This window comes from Ambystoma mexicanum, chromosome 4q (assembly GCF_040938575.1).
Source record: "Ambystoma mexicanum isolate Mex_15411 chromosome 4q, UKY_AmexF1_1, whole genome shotgun sequence".
Taxonomy (NCBI): Eukaryota; Metazoa; Chordata; class Amphibia; order Caudata; family Ambystomatidae; genus Ambystoma; species Ambystoma mexicanum.
In genome coordinates this window covers 893,400,089-893,424,679 of record NC_090928.1, presented here as the reverse complement: position 1 = coordinate 893,424,679, position 24,591 = coordinate 893,400,089, and positions in this window count along the sequence as shown.

Here is a 24,591-nt window from a genome sequence, read left to right as displayed (position 1 = left end):
GGATCTCAGTACTGTGCAGAGTACACTCTATTCCATGGGAGCTCAGTACTGTGCAGAGTACACTCTCTTCCATAGGATCTCAGTACTGTGCAGAGTACACTCTCTGCAGTGGTAGCTCAGTACTGTGCAGAGTATACTCTATTCCATGTGATCTCAGTACTGTGCAGAGTACATTCTATTCCACGGGAGCTCAGTACTGTGCAGAGTACACTCTCTTCCATGGGATCTCAGTACTGTGCAGAGTACACTCTATTCCATTGGATCTCAGTACTGTGCAGAGTACACTCTATTCCATGGGAGCTCAGCACTGTGCAGAGTACACTCTAGTCCATGGGATCTCAGTACTGTGCAGAGTACACTCTATTCCATGGGATCTCAGTACTGTGCAGAGTACACTCTCTTCAGTGGTAGCTCAGTACTGTGCAGAGTATACTGTATTCCGTGGGATCTCAGTACTGTACAGAGTACACTCTATTCCATGGAATCTCAGTACTGTGCAGAGTACACTCTCTTCAGTGGTAGCTCAGTACTGTGCAGAGTATACTCTATTCCCTGGGATCTCAGTACTGTGCAGAGTACACTCTATTCCACGGGAGCTCAGTGCTGTGCAGAGTACACTCTCTTCCATGGGATCTCAGTACTGTTCAGAGTACACTCTATTCCATGGGATCTCAGTACTGTGCAGAGTACACTCTATTCCATGGGAGCTCAGTACTGTGCAGAGTACACTCTCTTCCATGGGATCTCTGTACTGTGCATAGTACACTCTATTCCATGGGATCTCAGTACTGTGCAGAGTACACTCTCTTCCCTGGGATCTCAGTACTGTGCAGAGTACACTCTCTTCCATGGGATCTCAGTACTGTGCAGAGTACAATCTCTTCCATGGTAGCTCAGTACTGTGCAGAGTGCACTCTCTTCCACGGGATCTCGGTACTGTGCAGAGTACACTCTATTCCATGGGATCTCAGTACTGTGCAGAGTACACTCTCTTCAGTGGTAGCTCAGTACTGTGCAGAGTACACTCTCTTCCATGGGATCTCAGTACTGTGAAGAGTACACTCTATTCCATGGGAGCTCAGTACTGTGCAGAGTACACTCTCTTCCATGGGAGCTCAGTACTGTGCAGAGTACACTCTCTTCCATGGAATCTCAGTACTGTGTAGAGTACACTCTATTCCATGGGATCTCAGTACTGTGCAGAATACACTCTCTTCAGTGGTAGCTCAGTACTGTGCAGAGTACACTCTATTCCATGGGATCTCAGTACTGTGCAGAGTACACTCTATTCCATGGGAGCTCAGTACTGTGCAGAGTACACTCTATTCCATGGGATCTCAGTACTGTGCAGAGTACACTCTATTCCATGGGAGCTCTGTACTGTGCAGAGTACACTCTCTTCCATGGGATCTCAGTACTGTGCAGAGTACACTCTATTCCATGGGATCTCAGTACTGTGCAGAGTACACTCTCTTCCATGGTAGCTCAGTACTGTGCAGAGTACACTCTCTTCCATGGGATCTCGGTACTGTGCAGAGTACACTCTATTCCATAGGATCTCAGTACTGTGCAGAGTACACTCTCTTCAGTGGGAGCTCAGTACTGTGCAGAGTACACTATCTTCCATGGGATCTCAGTACTGTGCAGAGTACACTATTCCATGGGATCTCAGTACTGTGCAGAGTACACTCTATTCCATGGGATCTCAGTACTGTGCAGAGTACACTCTCTTCAGTGGTAGCTCAGTACTGTGCAGAGTACACTCTATTCCATGGGATCTCAGTACTGTGCAGAGTACACTCTCTTCCATGGGATCTCAGTACTGTGCAGAGTACACTCTATTCCATGGGAGCTCAGTACTGTGCAGAGTACACTCTCTTCCATAGGATCTCAGTACTGTGCAGAGTACACTCTCTGCAGTGGTAGCTCAGTACTGTGCAGAGTATACTCTATTCCATGTGATCTCAGTACTGTGCAGAGTACATTCTATTCCACGGGAGCTCAGTACTGTGCAGAGTACACTCTCTTCCATGGGATCTCAGTACTGTGCAGAGTACACTCTATTCCATTGGATCTCAGTACTGTGCAGAGTACACTCTATTCCATGGGAGCTCAGCACTGTGCAGAGTACACTCTAGTCCATGGGATCTCAGTACTGTGCAGAGTACACTCTATTCCATGGGATCTCAGTACTGTGCAGAGTACACTCTCTTCAGTGGTAGCTCAGTACTGTGCAGAGTATACTGTATTCCGTGGGATCTCAGTACTGTACAGAGTACACTCTATTCCATGGAATCTCAGTACTGTGCAGAGTACACTCTCTTCAGTGGTAGCTCAGTACTGTGCAGAGTATACTCTATTCCCTGGGATCTCAGTACTGTGCAGAGTACACTCTATTCCACGGGAGCTCAGTGCTGTGCAGAGTACACTCTCTTCCATGGGATCTCAGTACTGTTCAGAGTACACTCTATTCCATGGGATCTCAGTACTGTGCAGAGTACACTCTATTCCATGGGAGCTCAGTACTGTGCAGAGTACACTCTCTTCCATGGGATCTCTGTACTGTGCATAGTACACTCTATTCCATGGGATCTCAGTACTGTGCAGAGTACACTCTCTTCCCTGGGATCTCAGTACTGTGCAGAGTACACTCTCTTCCATGGGATCTCAGTACTGTGCAGAGTACAATCTCTTCCATGGTAGCTCAGTACTGTGCAGAGTGCACTCTCTTCCACGGGATCTCGGTACTGTGCAGAGTACACTCTATTCCATGGGATCTCAGTACTGTGCAGAGTACACTCTCTTCAGTGGTAGCTCAGTACTGTGCAGAGTACACTCTCTTCCATGGGATCTCAGTACTGTGAAGAGTACACTCTATTCCATGGGAGCTCAGTACTGTGCAGAGTACACTCTCTTCCATGGGATCTCAGTACTGTGCAGAGTACACTCTATTCCATGGGATCTCAGTACTGTGCAGAGTACACGCTTTTCCATGGGAGCTCAGTACTCTGCAGAGTACACCCTATTCCATGTGAGCTCAGTACTGTGCAGAGTACACTCTCTTCCATGGAATCTCAGTACTGTGCAGAGTACACTCTATTCTATGGGATCTCTGTACTGTGCAGAGTACACTCTATTCCATGGGAGCTCAGTACTCTGCAGAGTACACTCTATTCCATGGGATCTCAGTACTGTGCAGAGTACACTCTATTCCATGGGAGCTCAGTACTGTGCACAGTACACTCTAGTCCATGGGATCTCAGTACTGTGCAGAGTACACTCTATTCCATGGGAGCTCAGTACTGTGCAGAGTACACTCTCTTCAGTGGTAGCTCAGTACTGTGCAAAGTACACTCTGCTAAGTACTGTGCAGAATAAACTCTATAACATGGGATCTCAGTACTGTGCAGAGTACACTCTATTCCATGGGATCTCAGTACTGTGCAGAGTACACTCGATTCCATGGGAGCTCAGTACTGTGCAAAGTACACTCTATTCCATGGGATATCAGTACTGTGCAGAGTACACTCTATTCCATGGGATCTCAGTACTGTGCAGAGTACACTCTCTTCAGTGGTAGCTCAGTACTGTGCAGAGTACACTCTATTCCCTGGGATCTCAGTACTGTGCAGAGTACACTCTATTCCATGGGCGCTCAGTACTGTGCAGAGTACACTCTCTTCCATGGGATCTCAGTACTGTGCAGAGTACACTCTATTCAATGGGAGCTCAGTACTGTGCAGAGTACACTCTCTTCCATGGGATCTCAGTACTGTGCAGAGTACACTCTATTCCATGGGAGCTCAGTACTGTGCAGAGTACACTCTCTTCAGTGGTAGCTCAGTACTGTGCAGAGCATACTCTATTCCATGGGATCTCAGTACTGTGCAGAGTACACTCTATTCCATGGGATCTCAATGCTGTGCAGAGTACACTCTATTCCATAGGATCTCAGTACTGTGCAGAGTACACTCTATTCCATGGGATCTCAGTACTGTGCAGAGTACACTCTCTTCCATGGGAGCTCAGTACTGTGCAAAGTACACTGTCTTCCATGGGATCTCAGTACTGTGCAGAGTACACTCTATTCCATGGGATCTCAGTACTGTGCAGAGTACACTCTATTCCATGGGCGCTCAGTACTGTGCAGAGTACACTCTCTTCCATGGGATCTCAGTACTGTGCAGAGTACACTCTATTCAATGGGAGCTCAGTACTGTGCAGAGTACGCTCTCTTCTATGGGATCTCAGTACTGTGCAGAGTACACTCTATTCCATGGGATCTCAGTACTGTGCAGAGTACACTCTCTTCAGTGGTAGCTAAGTACTGTGCAAAGTACACTCTCTTCCATGGGATCTCAGTACTGTGCAAAGTACACTCTATTCCATGGGATCTCAGTACTGTGCAGAGTACACTCTCTTCCATGTGATCTCAGTACTGTGCAGAGTACACTCTATTCCATGGGAGCTCAGTACTCTGCAGAGTACACTCTATTCTATGGGAGCTCAGTACTGTGCAGAGTACACTCTATTCCATGGGATCTCAGTACTGTGCAGAGTACACTCTATTCCATGGGAGCTCTGTACTGTGCAGAGTACACTCTCTTCCATGGGATCTCAGTACTGTGCAGAGTACACTCTATTCCATGGGATCTGAGTACTGTGCAGAGTACACTCTCTTCCCTGGGATCTCAGTACTGTGCAGAGTACACTCTCTTCGATGGGATCTCAGTACTGTGCAGAGTACTCTCTCTTCCATGGTAGCTCAGTACTGTGCAGAGTACACTCTCTTCCATGGGATCTCGGTACTGTGCAGAGTACACTCTATTCCATGGGATCTCAGTACTGTGCAGAGTACACTCTCTTCAGTGGGAGCTCAGTATTGTTCAGAGTACACTATCTTCCATGGGATCTCAGTACTGTGCAGAGTACACTATTCCATGGGAGCTCAGTACTGTGCAAAATACACTCTCTTCCATGGGATCTCAGTACTGTGCAGAGTACACTATATTCCATGGGATCTCAGTACTGTGCAGTGTACACTCTCTTCAGTGGTAGCTCAGTACTGTGCAGAGTACACTCTATTCCATGGGATCTCAGTACTGTGCAGAGTACACTCTATGCCATGGGGTCTCAGTACTGTGCAGAGTACACTCTCTTCAGTGGTAGCTCAGTACTGTGCAAAGTACACTCTCTTCCATGGGATCTCAGTACTGTGCAGAGTACACTCTATTCCATGGGAGCTCAGTACTGTGCAGAGTACACTCTATTCCATGGGATCTCAGTACTGTGCAGAGAACACTCTAGTCCATTGGAGCTCAGTACTGTGCAGAGTGCACTCTCTTCCATGGAATCTCAGTACTGTGTAGAGTACACTCTATTCCATGGGATCTCAGTACTGTGCAGAGTACACTCTCTTCAGTGGTAGCTCAGTACTGTTCAGAGTACACTCTATTCCATGGGATCTCAGTACTGTGCAGAGTACACTTTATTCCATGGGAGCTCAGTACTGTGCAGAGTACACTCTATTCCATGGGATCTCAGTACTGTGCAGAGTACACTCTATTCCATGGGATCTCAGTACTGTGCAGAGTACACTCTCTTCCCTGGGATCTCAGTACTGTGCAGAGTACACTCTCTTCCATGGAATCTCAGTACTGTGCGGAGTACACTCTCTTCCACGGTAGCTCAGTACTGTGCAGAGTACACTCTCTTCCAAGGGGGCTCAGTACTGTGCAGAGTACACTCTCTTCCACGGAATCTCAGTACTGTGCAGAGTACACTCTCTTCCATGGGATCTCAGTACTGTGCAGAGTACACTCTATTCCATGGGAGCTCAGTACTCTGCAGAGTACACTCTATTCCATGGGAGCTCAGTACTGTGCAGAGTACAATCTATTCCATGGGAGCTCAGTACTCTGCAGAGTACACTCTATTCCATGGGATCTCAGTACTGTGCAGAGTACACTCTATTCCATGGGAGCTCAGTACTCTGCAGAGTACACTCTATTCCATGGGATCTCAGTACGGTGCAGAGTACACTCTATTCCATGGGAGCTCAGTACTGTGCAAAGTACACTCTATTCCATGGGATATCAGTACTGTGCAGAGTACACTCTATTCCATGGGATCTCAGTACTGTGCAGAGTACACTCTCTTCAGTGGTAGCTCAGTACTGTGCAGAGTACACTCTATTCCCTGGGATCTCAGTACTGTGCAGAGTACACTCTATTCCATGGGCGCTCAGTACTGTGCAGAGTACACTCTCTTCCATGGGATCTCAGTACTGTGCAGAGTACACTCTATTCAATGGGAGCTCAGTACTGTGCAGAGTACACTCTCTTCCATGGGATCTCAGTACTGTGCAGAGTACACTCTATTCCATGGGAGCTCAGTACTGTGCAGAGTACACTCTCTTCAGTGGTAGCTCAGTACTGTGCAGAGCATACTCTATTCCATGGGATCTCAGTACTGTGCAGAGTACACTCTATTCCATGGGATCTCAATGCTGTGCAGAGTACACTCTATTCCATAGGATCTCAGTACTGTGCAGAGTACACTCTATTCCATGGGATCTCAGTACTGTGCAGAGTACACTCTCTTCCATGGGAGCTCAGTACTGTGCAAAGTACACTGTCTTCCATGGGATCTCAGTACTGTGCAGAGTACACTCTATTCCATGGGATCTCAGTACTGTGCAGAGTACACTCTATTCCATGGGCGCTCAGTACTGTGCAGAGTACACTCTCTTCCATGGGATCTCAGTACTGTGCAGAGTACACTCTATTCAATGGGAGCTCAGTACTGTGCAGAGTACGCTCTCTTCTATGGGATCTCAGTACTGTGCAGAGTACACTCTATTCCATGGGATCTCAGTACTGTGCAGAGTACACTCTCTTCAGTGGTAGCTAAGTACTGTGCAAAGTACACTCTCTTCCATGGGATCTCAGTACTGTGCAAAGTACACTCTATTCCATGGGATCTCAGTACTGTGCAGAGTACACTCTCTTCCATGTGATCTCAGTACTGTGCAGAGTACACTCTATTCCATGGGAGCTCAGTACTCTGCAGAGTACACTCTATTCTATGGGAGCTCAGTACTGTGCAGAGTACACTCTATTCCATGGGATCTCAGTACTGTGCAGAGTACACTCTATTCCATGGGAGCTCTGTACTGTGCAGAGTACACTCTCTTCCATGGGATCTCAGTACTGTGCAGAGTACACTCTATTCCATGGGATCTGAGTACTGTGCAGAGTACACTCTCTTCCCTGGGATCTCAGTACTGTGCAGAGTACACTCTCTTCGATGGGATCTCAGTACTGTGCAGAGTACTCTCTCTTCCATGGTAGCTCAGTACTGTGCAGAGTACACTCTCTTCCATGGGATCTCGGTACTGTGCAGAGTACACTCTATTCCATGGGATCTCAGTACTGTGCAGAGTACACTCTCTTCAGTGGGAGCTCAGTATTGTTCAGAGTACACTATCTTCCATGGGATCTCAGTACTGTGCAGAGTACACTATTCCATGGGAGCTCAGTACTGTGCAAAATACACTCTCTTCCATGGGATCTCAGTACTGTGCAGAGTACACTATATTCCATGGGATCTCAGTACTGTGCAGTGTACACTCTCTTCAGTGGTAGCTCAGTACTGTGCAGAGTACACTCTATTCCATGGGATCTCAGTACTGTGCAGAGTACACTCTATGCCATGGGGTCTCAGTACTGTGCAGAGTACACTCTCTTCAGTGGTAGCTCAGTACTGTGCAAAGTACACTCTCTTCCATGGGATCTCAGTACTGTGCAGAGTACACTCTATTCCATGGGAGCTCAGTACTGTGCAGAGTACACTCTATTCCATGGGATCTCAGTACTGTGCAGAGAACACTCTAGTCCATTGGAGCTCAGTACTGTGCAGAGTGCACTCTCTTCCATGGAATCTCAGTACTGTGTAGAGTACACTCTATTCCATGGGATCTCAGTACTGTGCAGAGTACACTCTCTTCAGTGGTAGCTCAGTACTGTTCAGAGTACACTCTATTCCATGGGATCTCAGTACTGTGCAGAGTACACTTTATTCCATGGGAGCTCAGTACTGTGCAGAGTACACTCTATTCCATGGGATCTCAGTACTGTGCAGAGTACACTCTATTCCATGGGATCTCAGTACTGTGCAGAGTACACTCTCTTCCCTGGGATCTCAGTACTGTGCAGAGTACACTCTCTTCCATGGAATCTCAGTACTGTGCGGAGTACACTCTCTTCCACGGTAGCTCAGTACTGTGCAGAGTACACTCTCTTCCAAGGGAGCTCAGTACTGTGCAGAGTACACTCTCTTCCACGGAATCTCAGTACTGTGCAGAGTACACTCTCTTCCATGGGATCTCAGTACTGTGCAGAGTACACTCTATTCCATGGGAGCTCAGTACTCTGCAGAGTACACTCTATTCCATGGGAGCTCAGTACTGTGCAGAGTACAATCTATTCCATGGGAGCTCAGTACTCTGCAGAGTACACTCTCTTCCATGGAATCTCAGTACTGTGTAGAGTACACTCTATTCCATGGGATCTCAGTACTGTGCAGAATACACTCTCTTCAGTGGTAGCTCAGTACGGTGCAGAGTACACTATATTCCATGGGATCTCAGTACTGTGCAGAGTATACTCTATTCCATGTGAGCTCAGTACTGTGCAGAGTACACTCTCTTCCATGGGATCTCAGTACTGTGCAGAGTACACTCTATTCCATGGGAGCTCAGTACTGTGCAGAGTACACTCTCTTCCATGGGATCTCAGTACTGTGCAGAGTACACTCTATTCCATGGGATCTCAGTACTGTGCAGGGTACACTCTATTCCATGGGATCTCAGTACTGTGCAGAGTACACTCTCTTCCCTGGGATCTCAGTACTGTGCAGAGTACACTCTCTTCCATGGGATCACAGTACTGTGCAGAGTACACTCTCTTCCATGGTAGCTCAGTACTGTGCAGAGTACACTCTCTTCCATGGGATCTCGGTACTGTGCAGAGTACACTCTATTCCATGGGATCTCAGTACTGTGCAGAGTACACTCTCTTCAGTGGTAGCTCAGTACTGTGCAGAGTACACTCTCTTCCATGGGATCTCAGTACTGTGCAGAGTACACTCTATTCCATGAGAGCTCAGTACTGTGCAAAGTACACTCTCTTCCATGGGATCTCAGTACTGTGCAGAGTACACTATACTCCATGGGATCTCAGTACTGTGCACAGTACACTCTATTCCATGGGATCTCAGTACTGTGCAGATTACACTCTATTCCATGGGATCTCAGTACTGTGCAGAGTACACTCGATTCCATGGGAGCTCAGTACTGTGCACAGTACACTCTATTCCATGGGATATCAGTACTGTGCAGAGTACACTCTATTCCATGGGATCTCAGTACTGTGCAGAGTACACTCTCTTCAGTGGTAACTCAGTACTGTGCAGAGTACTTTCTATTCCATGGGATCTCAGTACTGTTCAGAGTACACTCTATTCCATGGGCGCTCAGTACTGTGCAGAGTACACTCTCTTCCATGGGATCTCAGTACTGTGCAGAGTACACTCTATTTAATGGGAGCTCAGTACTGTGCAGAGTACACTCTATTCCATGGGATCTCAGTACTGTGCAGAGTACACTCTATTCCATGGGAGCTCAGTACTGTGCACAGTACACTCTATTCCATGGGAGCTCAGTACTGTGCAGAGTACACTCTATTCCATGGGAGCTCAGTACTGTGCAGAGTAAACTCTCTTCAGTGGTAGCTCAGTACTGTGCAGAGTATACTCTATTCCATGGGATCTCAGTACTGTGCAGAGTACACTCTATTCCATGGGATCTCAATGCTGTGCAGAGTACACTCTATTTCATAGGATCTCAGTACTGTGCAGAGTACACTCTCTTCCATGGGAGCTCAGTACTGTGCAAAGTACACTGTCTTCCATGGGATCTCAGTACTGTGCAGAGTACACTCTATTCCATGGGATCTCAGTACTGTGCAGAGTACACTCTATTCCATGGGCGCTCAGTACTGTGCAGAGTACACTCTCTTCCATGGGATCTCAGTACTGTGCAGAGTACACTCTATTCAATGGGAGCTCAGTGCTGTGCAGAGTACACTCTCTTCCATGGGATCTCAGTACTGTGCAGAGCACACTCTATTCCATGGGAGCTCAGTACTGTGCAGAGTACACTCTCTTCCATGGGATCTCAGTACTGTGCAGAGCACACTCTATTCCATGGGAGCTCAGTACTGTGCAGAGTACACTCTCTTCAGTGGTAGCTCGGTACTGTGCAGAGTATACTCTATTCCATGGGATCTCAGTACTGTGCAGAGTACACTCTATTCCATGGGATCTCAGTACTGTGCAGAGTACACTCTATTCCATGGGAGCTCAGTACTGTGCAGAGTACACTCTCTTCAGTGGTAGCTCAGTACTGTGCAAAGTACACTCTATTCCATGGGAGCTCAGTACTGTGCAGAGTAAACTCTATTCCATGGGATCTCAGTACTGTGCAGAGTACACTCGATTCCATGGGAGCTCAGTACTGTGCACAGTACACTCTCTTCCGTGGGATCTCGGTACTGTGCAGAGTACACTCTATTCCATGGGATCTCAGTACTGTGCAGAGTACACTCTCTTCAGTGGTAGCTCAGTACTGTGCAGAGTACACTCTCTTCCATGGGATCTCAGTACTGTGCAGAGTACACTCTATTCCATGAGAGCTCAGTACTGTGCAAAGTACACTCTCTTCCATGGGATCTCAGTACTGTGCAGAGTACACTATACTCCATGGGATCTCAGTACTGTGCACAGTACACTCTATTCCATGGGATCTCAGTACTGTGCAGAGTACACTCTATTCCATGGGATCTCAGTACTGTGCAGAGTACACTCTCTTCCATGGGAGCTCAGTACTGTGCAAAGTACACTGTCTTCCATGGGATCTCAGTACTGTGCAGAGTACACTCTATTCCATGGGATCTCAGTACTGTGCAGAGTACACTCTATTCCATGGGCGCTCAGTACTGTGCAGAGTACACTCTCTTCCATGGGATCTCAGTACTGTGCAGAGTACACTCTATTCAATGGGAGCTCAGTACTGTGCAGAGTACGCTCTCTTCTATGGGATCTCAGTACTGTGCAGAGTACACTCTATTCCATGGGATCTCAGTACTGTGCAGAGTACACTCTCTTCAGTGGTAGCTAAGTACTGTGCAAAGTACACTCTCTTCCATGGGATCTCAGTACTGTGCAAAGTACACTCTATTCCATGGGATCTCAGTACTGTGCAGAGTACACTCTCTTCCATGTGATCTCAGTACTGTGCAGAGTACACTCTATTCCATGGGAGCTCAGTACTCTGCAGAGTACACTCTATTCTATGGGAGCTCAGTACTGTGCAGAGTACACTCTATTCCATGGGATCTCAGTACTGTGCAGAGTACACTCTATTCCATGGGAGCTCTGTACTGTGCAGAGTACACTCTCTTCCATGGGATCTCAGTACTGTGCAGAGTACACTCTATTCCATGGGATCTGAGTACTGTGCAGAGTACACTCTCTTCCCTGGGATCTCAGTACTGTGCAGAGTACACTCTCTTCGATGGGATCTCAGTACTGTGCAGAGTACTCTCTCTTCCATGGTAGCTCAGTACTGTGCAGAGTACACTCTCTTCCATGGGATCTCGGTACTGTGCAGAGTACACTCTATTCCATGGGATCTCAGTACTGTGCAGAGTACACTCTCTTCAGTGGGAGCTCAGTATTGTTCAGAGTACACTATCTTCCATGGGATCTCAGTACTGTGCAGAGTACACTATTCCATGGGAGCTCAGTACTGTGCAAAATACACTCTCTTCCATGGGATCTCAGTACTGTGCAGAGTACACTATATTCCATGGGATCTCAGTACTGTGCAGTGTACACTCTCTTCAGTGGTAGCTCAGTACTGTGCAGAGTACACTCTATTCCATGGGATCTCAGTACTGTGCAGAGTACACTCTATGCCATGGGGTCTCAGTACTGTGCAGAGTACACTCTCTTCAGTGGTAGCTCAGTACTGTGCAAAGTACACTCTCTTCCATGGGATCTCAGTACTGTGCAGAGTACACTCTATTCCATGGGAGCTCAGTACTGTGCAGAGTACACTCTATTCCATGGGATCTCAGTACTGTGCAGAGAACACTCTAGTCCATTGGAGCTCAGTACTGTGCAGAGTGCACTCTCTTCCATGGAATCTCAGTACTGTGTAGAGTACACTCTATTCCATGGGATCTCAGTACTGTGCAGAGTACACTCTCTTCAGTGGTAGCTCAGTACTGTTCAGAGTACACTCTATTCCATGGGATCTCAGTACTGTGCAGAGTACACTTTATTCCATGGGAGCTCAGTACTGTGCAGAGTACACTCTATTCCATGGGATCTCAGTACTGTGCAGAGTACACTCTATTCCATGGGATCTCAGTACTGTGCAGAGTACACTCTCTTCCCTGGGATCTCAGTACTGTGCAGAGTACACTCTCTTCCATGGAATCTCAGTACTGTGCGGAGTACACTCTCTTCCACGGTAGCTCAGTACTGTGCAGAGTACACTCTCTTCCAAGGGAGCTCAGTACTGTGCAGAGTACACTCTCTTCCACGGAATCTCAGTACTGTGCAGAGTACACTCTCTTCCATGGGATCTCAGTACTGTGCAGAGTACACTCTATTCCATGGGAGCTCAGTACTCTGCAGAGTACACTCTATTCCATGGGAGCTCAGTACTGTGCAGAGTACAATCTATTCCATGGGAGCTCAGTACTCTGCAGAGTACACTCTATTCCATGGGATCTCAGTACTGTGCAGAGTACACTCTATTCCATGGGAGCTCAGTACTCTGCAGAGTACACTCTATTCCATGGGATCTCAGTACTGTGCAGAGTACACTCTATTCCATGGGAGCTCAGTACTGTGCAAAGTACACTCTATTCCATGGGATATCAGTACTGTGCAGAGTACACTCTATTCCATGGGATCTCAGTACTGTGCAGAGTACACTCTCTTCAGTGGTAGCTCAGTACTGTGCAGAGTACACTCTATTCCCTGGGATCTCAGTACTGTGCAGAGTACACTCTATTCCATGGGCGCTCAGTACTGTGCAGAGTACACTCTCTTCCATGGGATCTCAGTACTGTGCAGAGTACACTCTATTCAATGGGAGCTCAGTACTGTGCAGAGTACACTCTCTTCCATGGGATCTCAGTACTGTGCAGAGTACACTCTATTCCATGGGAGCTCAGTACTGTGCAGAGTACACTCTCTTCAGTGGTAGCTCAGTACTGTGCAGAGCATACTCTATTCCATGGGATCTCAGTACTGTGCAGAGTACACTCTATTCCATGGGATCTCAATGCTGTGCAGAGTACACTCTATTCCATAGGATCTCAGTACTGTGCAGAGTACACTCTATTCCATGGGATCTCAGTACTGTGCAGAGTACACTCTCTTCCATGGGAGCTCAGTACTGTGCAAAGTACACTGTCTTCCATGGGATCTCAGTACTGTGCAGAGTACACTCTATTCCATGGGATCTCAGTACTGTGCAGAGTACACTCTATTCCATGGGCGCTCAGTACTGTGCAGAGTACACTCTCTTCCATGGGATCTCAGTACTGTGCAGAGTACACTCTATTCAATGGGAGCTCAGTACTGTGCAGAGTACGCTCTCTTCTATGGGATCTCAGTACTGTGCAGAGTACACTCTATTCCATGGGATCTCAGTACTGTGCAGAGTACACTCTCTTCAGTGGTAGCTAAGTACTGTGCAAAGTACACTCTCTTCCATGGGATCTCAGTACTGTGCAAAGTACACTCTATTCCATGGGATCTCAGTACTGTGCAGAGTACACTCTCTTCCATGTGATCTCAGTACTGTGCAGAGTACACTCTATTCCATGGGAGCTCAGTACTCTGCAGAGTACACTCTATTCTATGGGAGCTCAGTACTGTGCAGAGTACACTCTATTCCATGGGATCTCAGTACTGTGCAGAGTACACTCTATTCCATGGGAGCTCTGTACTGTGCAGAGTACACTCTCTTCCATGGGATCTCAGTACTGTGCAGAGTACACTCTATTCCATGGGATCTGAGTACTGTGCAGAGTACACTCTCTTCCCTGGGATCTCAGTACTGTGCAGAGTACACTCTCTTCGATGGGATCTCAGTACTGTGCAGAGTACTCTCTCTTCCATGGTAGCTCAGTACTGTGCAGAGTACACTCTCTTCCATGGGATCTCGGTACTGTGCAGAGTACACTCTATTCCATGGGATCTCAGTACTGTGCAGAGTACACTCTCTTCAGTGGGAGCTCAGTATTGTTCAGAGTACACTATCTTCCATGGGATCTCAGTACTGTGCAGAGTACACTATTCCATGGGAGCTCAGTACTGTGCAAAATACACTCTCTTCCATGGGATCTCAGTACTGTGCAGAGTACACTATATTCCATGGGATCTCAGTACTGTGCAGTGTACACTCTCTTCAGTGGTAGCTCAGTACTGTGCAGAGTACACTCTATTCCATGGGATCTCAGTACTGTGCAGAGTACACTCTATGCCATGGGGTCTCAGTACTGTGCAGAGTACACTCTCTTCAGTGGTAGCTCAGTACTGTGCAAAGTACACTCTCTTCCATGGGATCTCAGTACTGTGCAGAGTACACTCTATTCCATGGGAGCTCAGTACTGTGCAGAGTACACTCTATTCCATGGGATCTCAGTACTGTGCAGAGAACACTCTAGTCCATTGGAGCTCAGTACTGTGCAGAGTGCACTCTCTTCCATGGAATCTCAGTACTGTGTAGAGTACACTCTATTCCATGGGATCTCAGTACTGTGCAGAGTACACTCTCTTCAGTGGTAGCTCAGTACTGTTCAGAGTACACTCTATTCCATGGGATCTCAGTACTGTGCAGAGTACACTTTATTCCATGGGAGCTCAGTACTGTGCAGAGTACACTCTATTCCATGGGATCTCAGTACTGTGCAGAGTACACTCTATTCCATGGGATCTCAGTACTGTGCAGAGTACACTCTCTTCCCTGGGATCTCAGTACTGTGCAGAGTACACTCTCTTCCATGGAATCTCAGTACTGTGCGGAGTACACTCTCTTCCACGGTAGCTCAGTACTGTGCAGAGTACACTCTCTTCCAAGGGAGCTCAGTACTGTGCAGAGTACACTCTCTTCCACGGAATCTCAGTACTGTGCAGAGTACACTCTCTTCCATGGGATCTCAGTACTGTGCAGAGTACACTCTATTCCATGGGAGCTCAGTACTCTGCAGAGTACACTCTATTCCATGGGAGCTCAGTACTGTGCAGAGTACAATCTATTCCATGGGAGCTCAGTACTCTGCAGAGTACACTCTCTTCCATGGAATCTCAGTACTGTGTAGAGTACACTCTATTCCATGGGATCTCAGTACTGTGCAGAATACACTCTCTTCAGTGGTAGCTCAGTACGGTGCAGAGTACACTATATTCCATGGGATCTCAGTACTGTGCAGAGTATACTCTATTCCATGTGAGCTCAGTACTGTGCAGAGTACACTCTCTTCCATGGGATCTCAGTACTGTGCAGAGTACACTCTATTCCATGGGAGCTCAGTACTGTGCAGAGTACACTCTATTCCATGGGATCTCAGTACTGTGCAGGGTACACTCTATTCCATGGGATCTCAGTACTGTGCAGAGTACACTCTCTTCCCTGGGATCTCAGTACTGTGCAGAGTACACTCTCTTCCATGGGATCACAGTACTGTGCAGAGTACACTCTCTTCCATGGTAGCTCAGTACTGTGCAGAGTACACTCTCTTCCATGGGATCTCGGTACTGTGCAGAGTACACTCTATTCCATGGGATCTCAGTACTGTGCAGAGTACACTCTCTTCAGTGGTAGCTCAGTACTGTGCAGAGTACACTCTCTTCCATGGGATCTCAGTACTGTGCAGAGTACACTCTATTCCATGAGAGCTCAGTACTGTGCAAAGTACACTCTCTTCCATGGGATCTCAGTACTGTGCAGAGTACACTATACTCCATGGGATCTCAGTACTGTGCACAGTACACTCTATTCCATGGGATCTCAGTACTGTGCAGATTACACTCTATTCCATGGGATCTCAGTACTGTGCAGAGTACACTCGATTCCATGGGAGCTCAGTACTGTGCACAGTACACTCTATTCCATGGGATATCAGTACTGTGCAGAGTACACTCTATTCCATGGGATCTCAGTACTGTGCAGAGTACACTCTCTTCAGTGGTAACTCAGTACTGTGCAGAGTACTTTCTATTCCATGGGATCTCAGTACTGTTCAGAGTACACTCTATTCCATGGGCGCTCAGTACTGTGCAGAGTACACTCTCTTCCATGGGATCTCAGTACTGTGCAGAGTACACTCTATTTAATGGGAGCTCAGTACTGTGCAGAGTACACTCTATTCCATGGGATCTCAGTACTGTGCAGAGTACACTCTATTCCATGGGAGCTCAGTACTGTGCACAGTACACTCTATTCCATGGGAGCTCAGTACTGTGCAGAGTACACTCTATTCCATGGGAGCTCAGTACTGTGCAGAGTAAACTCTCTTCAGTGGTAGCTCAGTACTGTGCAGAGTATACTCTATTCCATGGGATCTCAGTACTGTGCAGAGTACACTCTATTCCATGGGATCTCAATGCTGTGCAGAGTACACTCTATTTCATAGGATCTCAGTACTGTGCAGAGTACACTCTCTTCCATGGGAGCTCAGTACTGTGCAAAGTACACTGTCTTCCATGGGATCTCAGTACTGTGCAGAGTACACTCTATTCCATGGGATCTCAGTACTGTGCAGAGTACACTCTATTCCATGGGCGCTCAGTACTGTGCAGAGTACACTCTCTTCCATGGGATCTCAGTACTGTGCAGAGTACACTCTATTCAATGGGAGCTCAGTGCTGTGCAGAGTACACTCTCTTCCATGGGATCTCAGTACTGTGCAGAGCACACTCTATTCCATGGGAGCTCAGTACTGTGCAGAGTACACTCTCTTCCATGGGATCTCAGTACTGTGCAGAGCACACTCTATTCCATGGGAGCTCAGTACTGTGCAGAGTACACTCTCTTCAGTGGTAGCTCGGTACTGTGCAGAGTATACTCTATTCCATGGGATCTCAGTACTGTGCAGAGTACACTCTATTCCATGGGATCTCAGTACTGTGCAGAGTACACTCTATTCCATGGGAGCTCAGTACTGTGCAGAGTACACTCTCTTCAGTGGTAGCTCAGTACTGTGCAAAGTACACTCTATTCCATGGGAGCTCAGTACTGTGCAGAGTAAACTCTATTCCATGGGATCTCAGTACTGTGCAGAGTACACTCGATTCCATGGGAGCTCAGTACTGTGCACAGTACACTCTCTTCCGTGGGATCTCGGTACTGTGCAGAGTACACTCTATTCCATGGGATCTCAGTACTGTGCAGAGTACACTCTCTTCAGTGGTAGCTCAGTACTGTGCAGAGTACACTCTCTTCCATGGGATCTCAGTACTGTGCAGAGTACACTCTATTCCATGAGAGCTCAGTACTGTGCAAAGTACACTCTCTTCCATGGGATCTCAGTACTGTGCAGAGTACACTATACTCCATGGGATCTCAGTACTGTGCACAGTACACTCTATTCCATGGGATCTCAGTACTGTGCAGATTACACTCTATTCCATGGGATCTCAGTACTGTTCAGAGTACACTCGATTCCATGGGAGCTCAGTACTGTGCACAGTACACTCTATTCCATGGGATATCAGTACTGTGCAGAGTACACTCTATTCCATGGGATCTCAGTACTGTGCAGAGTACACTCTCTTCAGTGGTAGCTCAGTACTGTGCAGAGTACTTTCTATTCCATGGGATCTCAGTACTGTGCAGAGTACACTCTATTCCATGGGCGCTCAGTACTGTGCAGAGTACACTCTCTTCCATGGGATCTCAGTACTGTGCAGAGTACACTCTCTTCCATGGGATCTCAGTACTGTGCAGAGTACACTCTATTCAATGGGAGCTCAGTACTGTGCAGAGTACACTCTCTTCCATGGGATCTCAGTACTGTGCAGAGCACACTCTATTCCATGGGAGCTCAGTACTGTGCAGAGTACACTCTCTTCCATGGGATCTCAGTACTGTGCAGAGCACACTCTATTCCATGGGAGCTCAGTACTGTGCAGAGTACACTCTCTTCAGTGGTAGCTCGGTACTGTGCAGAGTATACTCTATTCCATGGGATCTCAGTACTGTGCAGAGTACACTCTATTCCATGGGATCTCAGTACTGTGCTGAGTACACTCTATTCCATGGGAGCTCAGTACTGTGCACAGTACACTCTAGTCCATGGGATCTCACTGTGTACAGTACGCTCTATTCCATGGGAGCTCAGTACTGTGCAGAGTACACTCTCTTCAGTGGTAGCTCAGTACTGTGCAAAGTACACTCTTTTCCATGGGAGCTCAGTACTGTGCAGAGTAAACTCTATTCCATGGGATCTCAGTACTGTGCAGAGTACACTCGATTCCATGGGAGCTCAGTACTGTGCACAGTACACTCTATTCCATGGGATATCAGTACTGTGCAGAGTACACTCTATTCCATGGGATCTCAGTACTGTGCAGAGTACACTGTCTTCAGTGGTAGCTCAGTACTGTGCAGAGTACACTCTATTCCATGGGATCTCAGTACTGTGCAGAGTACACTCTATTCCATGGGAGCTCACTACTGTGCAGAGTAAACTCTATTCCAGGGGATCTCAGTACTGTGCAGAGTACACTCTATTCCATGGGATCTCAGTACTGTGCAGAGTACACTCTATTCCATAGGCGCTCAGTACTGTGCAGAGTACACTCTCTTCCATGGGATCTCAGTACTGTGCAGAGTACACTCTATTCAATGGGAGCTCAGTACTGTGCAGAGTACACTCTCTTCCATGGGATCTCAGTACTGTGCAGAGTACACTCTATTCCATGGGAGCTCAGTACTGTGCACAGTACACTCTAGTCCATGGGATCTCAGTACTATGCAGAGTACACTCTCTTCAGTGGTAGCTCAGTACTGTGCAAAGTACACTCTCTTCCATGGGATCTCAGTACTGTGCAGAGTACACTCTATTCCATGGGAGCTCAGTACTGTGCAGAGTACACTCTCTTCCATGGGATCTCAGTACTCTGCAGAGTACACTCTATTCCATGGGAGCTCAGTACTCTGCAGAGTACACTCTATTCCATGGGAGCTCAGTACTTTGCAGAGTACACTCTCTTCCATGGAATCTCAGTACTGTGTAGAGTACACTCTATTCCATGAGATCTCAGTACTGTGCAGAATACACTCTCTTCAGTGGTAGCTCAGTACTGTGCAGAGTACACTCTATTCCATGGGATCTCAGTACTGTGCAGAGTACACTCTATTCCATGGGAGCTCAGTACTGTGCAGAGTACACTCTCTTCCATGGGATCTCAGTACTGTGCAGAGTACACTCTATTCCATGGGAGCTCTGTACTGTGCAGAGTACACTCTCTTCCATGGGATCTCAGTACTGTGCAGAGTACACTCTATTCCATGGGATCTCAGTACTGTGCAGAGTACACTCTATTCCATGGGATCTCAGTACTGTGCAGAGTACACTCTCTTCCATGGGATCTCAGTACTGTGCAGAGTACACTCTCTTCCATGGTAGCTCGGTACTGTGCAGAGTACACTCTCTTCCATGGGATCTCGGTACTGTGCAGAGTAAACTCTATTCCATGGGATCTCAGTACTGTGCAGAGTACACTCTCTTCAGTGGTAGCTCAGTACTGTGCAGAGTACACTATCTTCCATGGGATCCCAGTACTGTGCAGAGTACACTCTATTCCATGGGAGCTCAGTACTGTGCACAGTACACTCTCTTCCATGGGATCTCAGTACTGTGCAGAGTACACTATATTCCATGGGATCTCAGTACTGTACAGAGTACACTCTATTCCATGGGATCTCAGTACTGTGCAGAGTACACTCTCTTCCATGGGATCTCAGTACTGTGCATAGTACACTCTCTTCAGTGGTAGCTCAGTACTGTGCAGAGTACACTCTATTCCATGGGATCTCAGTACTGTGCAGAGTACACTCTATGCCATGGGGTCTCAGTACTGTGCAGAGTACACTCTCTTCAGTGGTAGCTCAGTACTGTGCAAAGTACACTCTCTTCCATGGGTTCTCAGTACTGTGCAGAGTACACTCTATTCCATGGGAGCTCAGTACTGTGCAGAGTACACTCTCTTCCATGGGATCTCAGTACTGTGCAGAGTACACTCTATTCCATGGGAGCTCAGTACTGTGCAGAGTACACTCTCTTCCACAGAATCTCAGTACTGTGCAGAGTACACTCTCTTCCATGGGATCTCAGTACTGTGCAGAGTACACTCTATTCCATGGGAGCTCAGTACTGTGCAGAGTACACTTTATTCCACGGGAGCTCAGTACTCTGCAGAGTACACTCTCTTCCATGGAATCTCAGTACTGTGCAGAGTACACTCTCTTCCATGGGATCTCAGTACTGTGCAGAGTACACTCTATTCCATGGGACCTCAGTACTGTGCAGAATACACTCTCTTCAGTGGTATCTCAGTACTGTGCAGAGTACACTCTAGTCCATGGGATCTCAGTACTGTGCAGAGTACACTCTATTCCATGGGAGCTCAGTACTGTGCAGAGTACACTCTCTTCCATGGGATCTCAGTACTGTGCAGAGTACACTCTATTCCATGGGAGCTCAGTACTGTGCAGAGTACACTCTCTTCCATGGGATCTCAGTATTGTGCAGAGTACACTCTCTTCCATGGGATCTCAGTACTGTGCAGAGTACACTCTATTCCATGGGATCTCAGTACTGTGCAGAGTACACTCTATTCCATGGGATCTCAGCACTGTGCAGAGTACACTCTCTTGCCTGGGATCTCAGTACTGTGCAGAGTACACTCTCTTCCATGGGATCTCAGTACTGTGCAGAGTACACTCTCTTCCATGGTAGCTCAGTACTGTGCAGAGTACACTCTCTTCCATGGGATCTTGGTACTGTGCAGAGTACACTCGATTCCATGGGAGCTCAGTACTGTGCACAGTACACTCTATTCCATGGGATATCAGTACTGTGCAGAGTACACTCTATTCCATGGGATCTCAGTACTGTGCAGAGTACACTCTCTTCAGTGGTAACTCAGTACTGTGCAGAGTACTTTCTATTCCATGGGATCTCAGTACTGTTCAGAGTACACTCTATTCCATGGGCGCTCAGTACTGTGCAGAGTACACTCTCTTCCATGGGATCTCAGTACTGTGCAGAGTACACTCTATTTAATGGGAGCTCAGTACTGTGCAGAGTACACTCTATTCCATGGGATCTCAGTACTGTGCAGAGTACACTCTATTCCATGGGAGCTCAGTACTGTGCACAGTACACTCTATTCCATGGGAGCTCAGTACTGTGCAGAGTACACTCTATTCCATGGGAGCTCAGTACTGTGCAGAGTAAACTCTCTTCAGTGGTAGCTCAGTACTGTGCAGAGTATACTCTATTCCATGGGATCTCAGTACTGTGCAGAGTACACTCTATTCCATGGGATCTCAATGCTGTGCAGAGTACACTCTATTTCATAGGATCTCAGTACTGTGCAGAGTACACTCTCTTCCATGGGAGCTCAGTACTGTGCAAAGTACACTGTCTTCCATGGGATCTCAGTACTGTGCAGAGTACACTCTATTCCATGGGATCTCAGTACTGTGCAGAGTACACTCTATTCCATGGGCGCTCAGTACTGTGCAGAGTACACTCTCTTCCATGGGATCTCAGTACTGTGCAGAGTACACTCTATTCAATGGGAGCTCAGTGCTGTGCAGAGTACACTCTCTTCCATGGGATCTCAGTACTGTGCAGAGCACACTCTATTCCATGGGAGCTCAGTACTGTGCAGAGTACACTCTCTTCCATGGGATCTCAGTACTGTGCAGAGCACACTCTATTCCATGGGAGCTCAGTACTGTGCAGAGTACACTCTCTTCAGTGGTAGCTCGGTACTGTGCAGAGTATACTCTATTCCATGGGATCTCAGTACTGTGCAGAGTACACTCTATTCCATGGGATCTCAGTACTGTGCAGAGTACACTCTATTCCATGGGAGCTCAGTACTGTGCAGAGTACACTCTCTTCAGTGGTAGCTCAGTACTGTGCAAAGTACACTCTATTCCATGGGAGCTCAGTACTGTGCAGAGTAAACTCTATTCCATGGGATCTCAGTACTGTGCAGAGTACACTCGATTCCATGGGAGCTCAGTACTGTGCACAGTACACTCTCTTCCGTGGGATCTCGGTACTGTGCAGAGTACACTCTATTCCATGGGATCTCAGTACTGTGCAGAGTACACTCTCTTCAGTGGTAGCTCAGTACTGTGCAGAGTACACTCTCTTCCATGGGATCTCAGTACTGTGCAGAGTACACTCTATTCATTGAGAGCTCAGTACTGTGCAAAGTACACTCTCTTCCATGGGATCTCAGTACTGTGCAGAGTACACTATACTCCATGGGATCTCAGTACTGTGCACAGTACACTCTATTCCATGGGATCTCAGTACTGTGCAGATTACACTCTATTCCATGGGATCTCAGTACTGTTCAGAGTACACTCGATTCCATGGGAGCTCAGTACTGTGCACAGTACACTCTATTCCATGGGATATCAGTACTGTGCAGAGTACACTCTATTCCATGGGATCTCAGTACTGTGCAGAGTACACTCTCTTCAGTGGTAGCTCAGTACTGTGCAGAGTACTTTCTATTCCATGGGATCTCAGTACTGTGCAGAGTACACTCTATTCCATGGGCGCTCAGTACTGTGCAGAGTACACTCTCTTCCATGGGATCTCAGTACTGTGCAGAGTACACTCTCTTCCATGGGATCTCAGTACTGTGCAGAGTACACTCTATTCAATGGGAGCTCAGTACTGTGCAGAGTACACTCTCTTCCATGGGATCTCAGTACTGTGCAGAGCACACTCTATTCCATGGGAGCTCAGTACTGTGCAGAGTACACTCTCTTCCATGGGATCTCAGTACTGTGCAGAGCACACTCTATTCCATGGGAGCTCAGTACTGTGCAGAGTACACTCTCTTCAGTGGTAGCTCGGTACTGTGCAGAGTATACTCTATTCCATGGGATCTCAGTACTGTGCAGAGTACACTCTATTCCATGGGATCTCAGTACTGTGCTGAGTACACTCTATTCCATGGGAGCTCAGTACTGTGCACAGTACACTCTAGTCCATGGGATCTCACTGTGTACAGTACGCTCTATTCCATGGGAGCTCAGTACTGTGCAGAGTACACTCTCTTCAGTGGTAGCTCAGTACTGTGCAAAGTACACTCTTTTCCATGGGAGCTCAGTACTGTGCAGAGTAAACTCTATTCCATGGGATCTCAGTACTGTGCAGAGTACACTCGATTCCATGGGAGCTCAGTACTGTGCACAGTACACTCTATTCCATGGGATATCAGTACTGTGCAGAGTACACTCTATTCCATGGGATCTCAGTACTGTGCAGAGTACACTGTCTTCAGTGGTAGCTCAGTACTGTGCAGAGTACACTCTATTCCATGGGATCTCAGTACTGTGCAGAGTACACTCTATTCCATGGGAGCTCACTACTGTGCAGAGTAAACTCTATTCCAGGGGATCTCAGTACTGTGCAGAGTACACTCTATTCCATGGGATCTCAGTACTGTGCAGAGTACACTCTATTCCATAGGCGCTCAGTACTGTGCAGAGTACACTCTCTTCCATGGGATCTCAGTACTGTGCAGAGTACACTCTATTCAATGGGAGCTCAGTACTGTGCAGAGTACACTCTCTTCCATGGGATCTCAGTACTGTGCAGAGTACACTCTATTCCATGGGAGCTCAGTACTGTGCACAGTACACTCTAGTCCATGGGATCTCAGTACTATGCAGAGTACACTCTCTTCAGTGGTAGCTCAGTACTGTGCAAAGTACACTCTCTTCCATGGGATCTCAGTACTGTGCAGAGTACACTCTATTCCATGGGAGCTCAGTACTGTGCAGAGTACACTCTCTTCCATGGGATCTCAGTACTCTGCAGAGTACACTCTATTCCATGGGAGCTCAGTACTCTGCAGAGTACACTCTATTCCATGGGAGCTCAGTACTTTGCAGAGTACACTCTCTTCCATGGAATCTCAGTACTGTGTAGAGTACACTCTATTCCATGAGATCTCAGTACTGTGCAGAATACACTCTCTTCAGTGGTAGCTCAGTACTGTGCAGAGTACACTCTATTCCATGGGATCTCAGTACTGTGCAGAGTACACTCTATTCCATGGGAGCTCAGTACTGTGCAGAGTACACTCTCTTCCATGGGATCTCAGTACTGTGCAGAGTACACTCTATTCCATGGGAGCTCTGTACTGTGCAGAGTACACTCTCTTCCATGGGATCTCAGTACT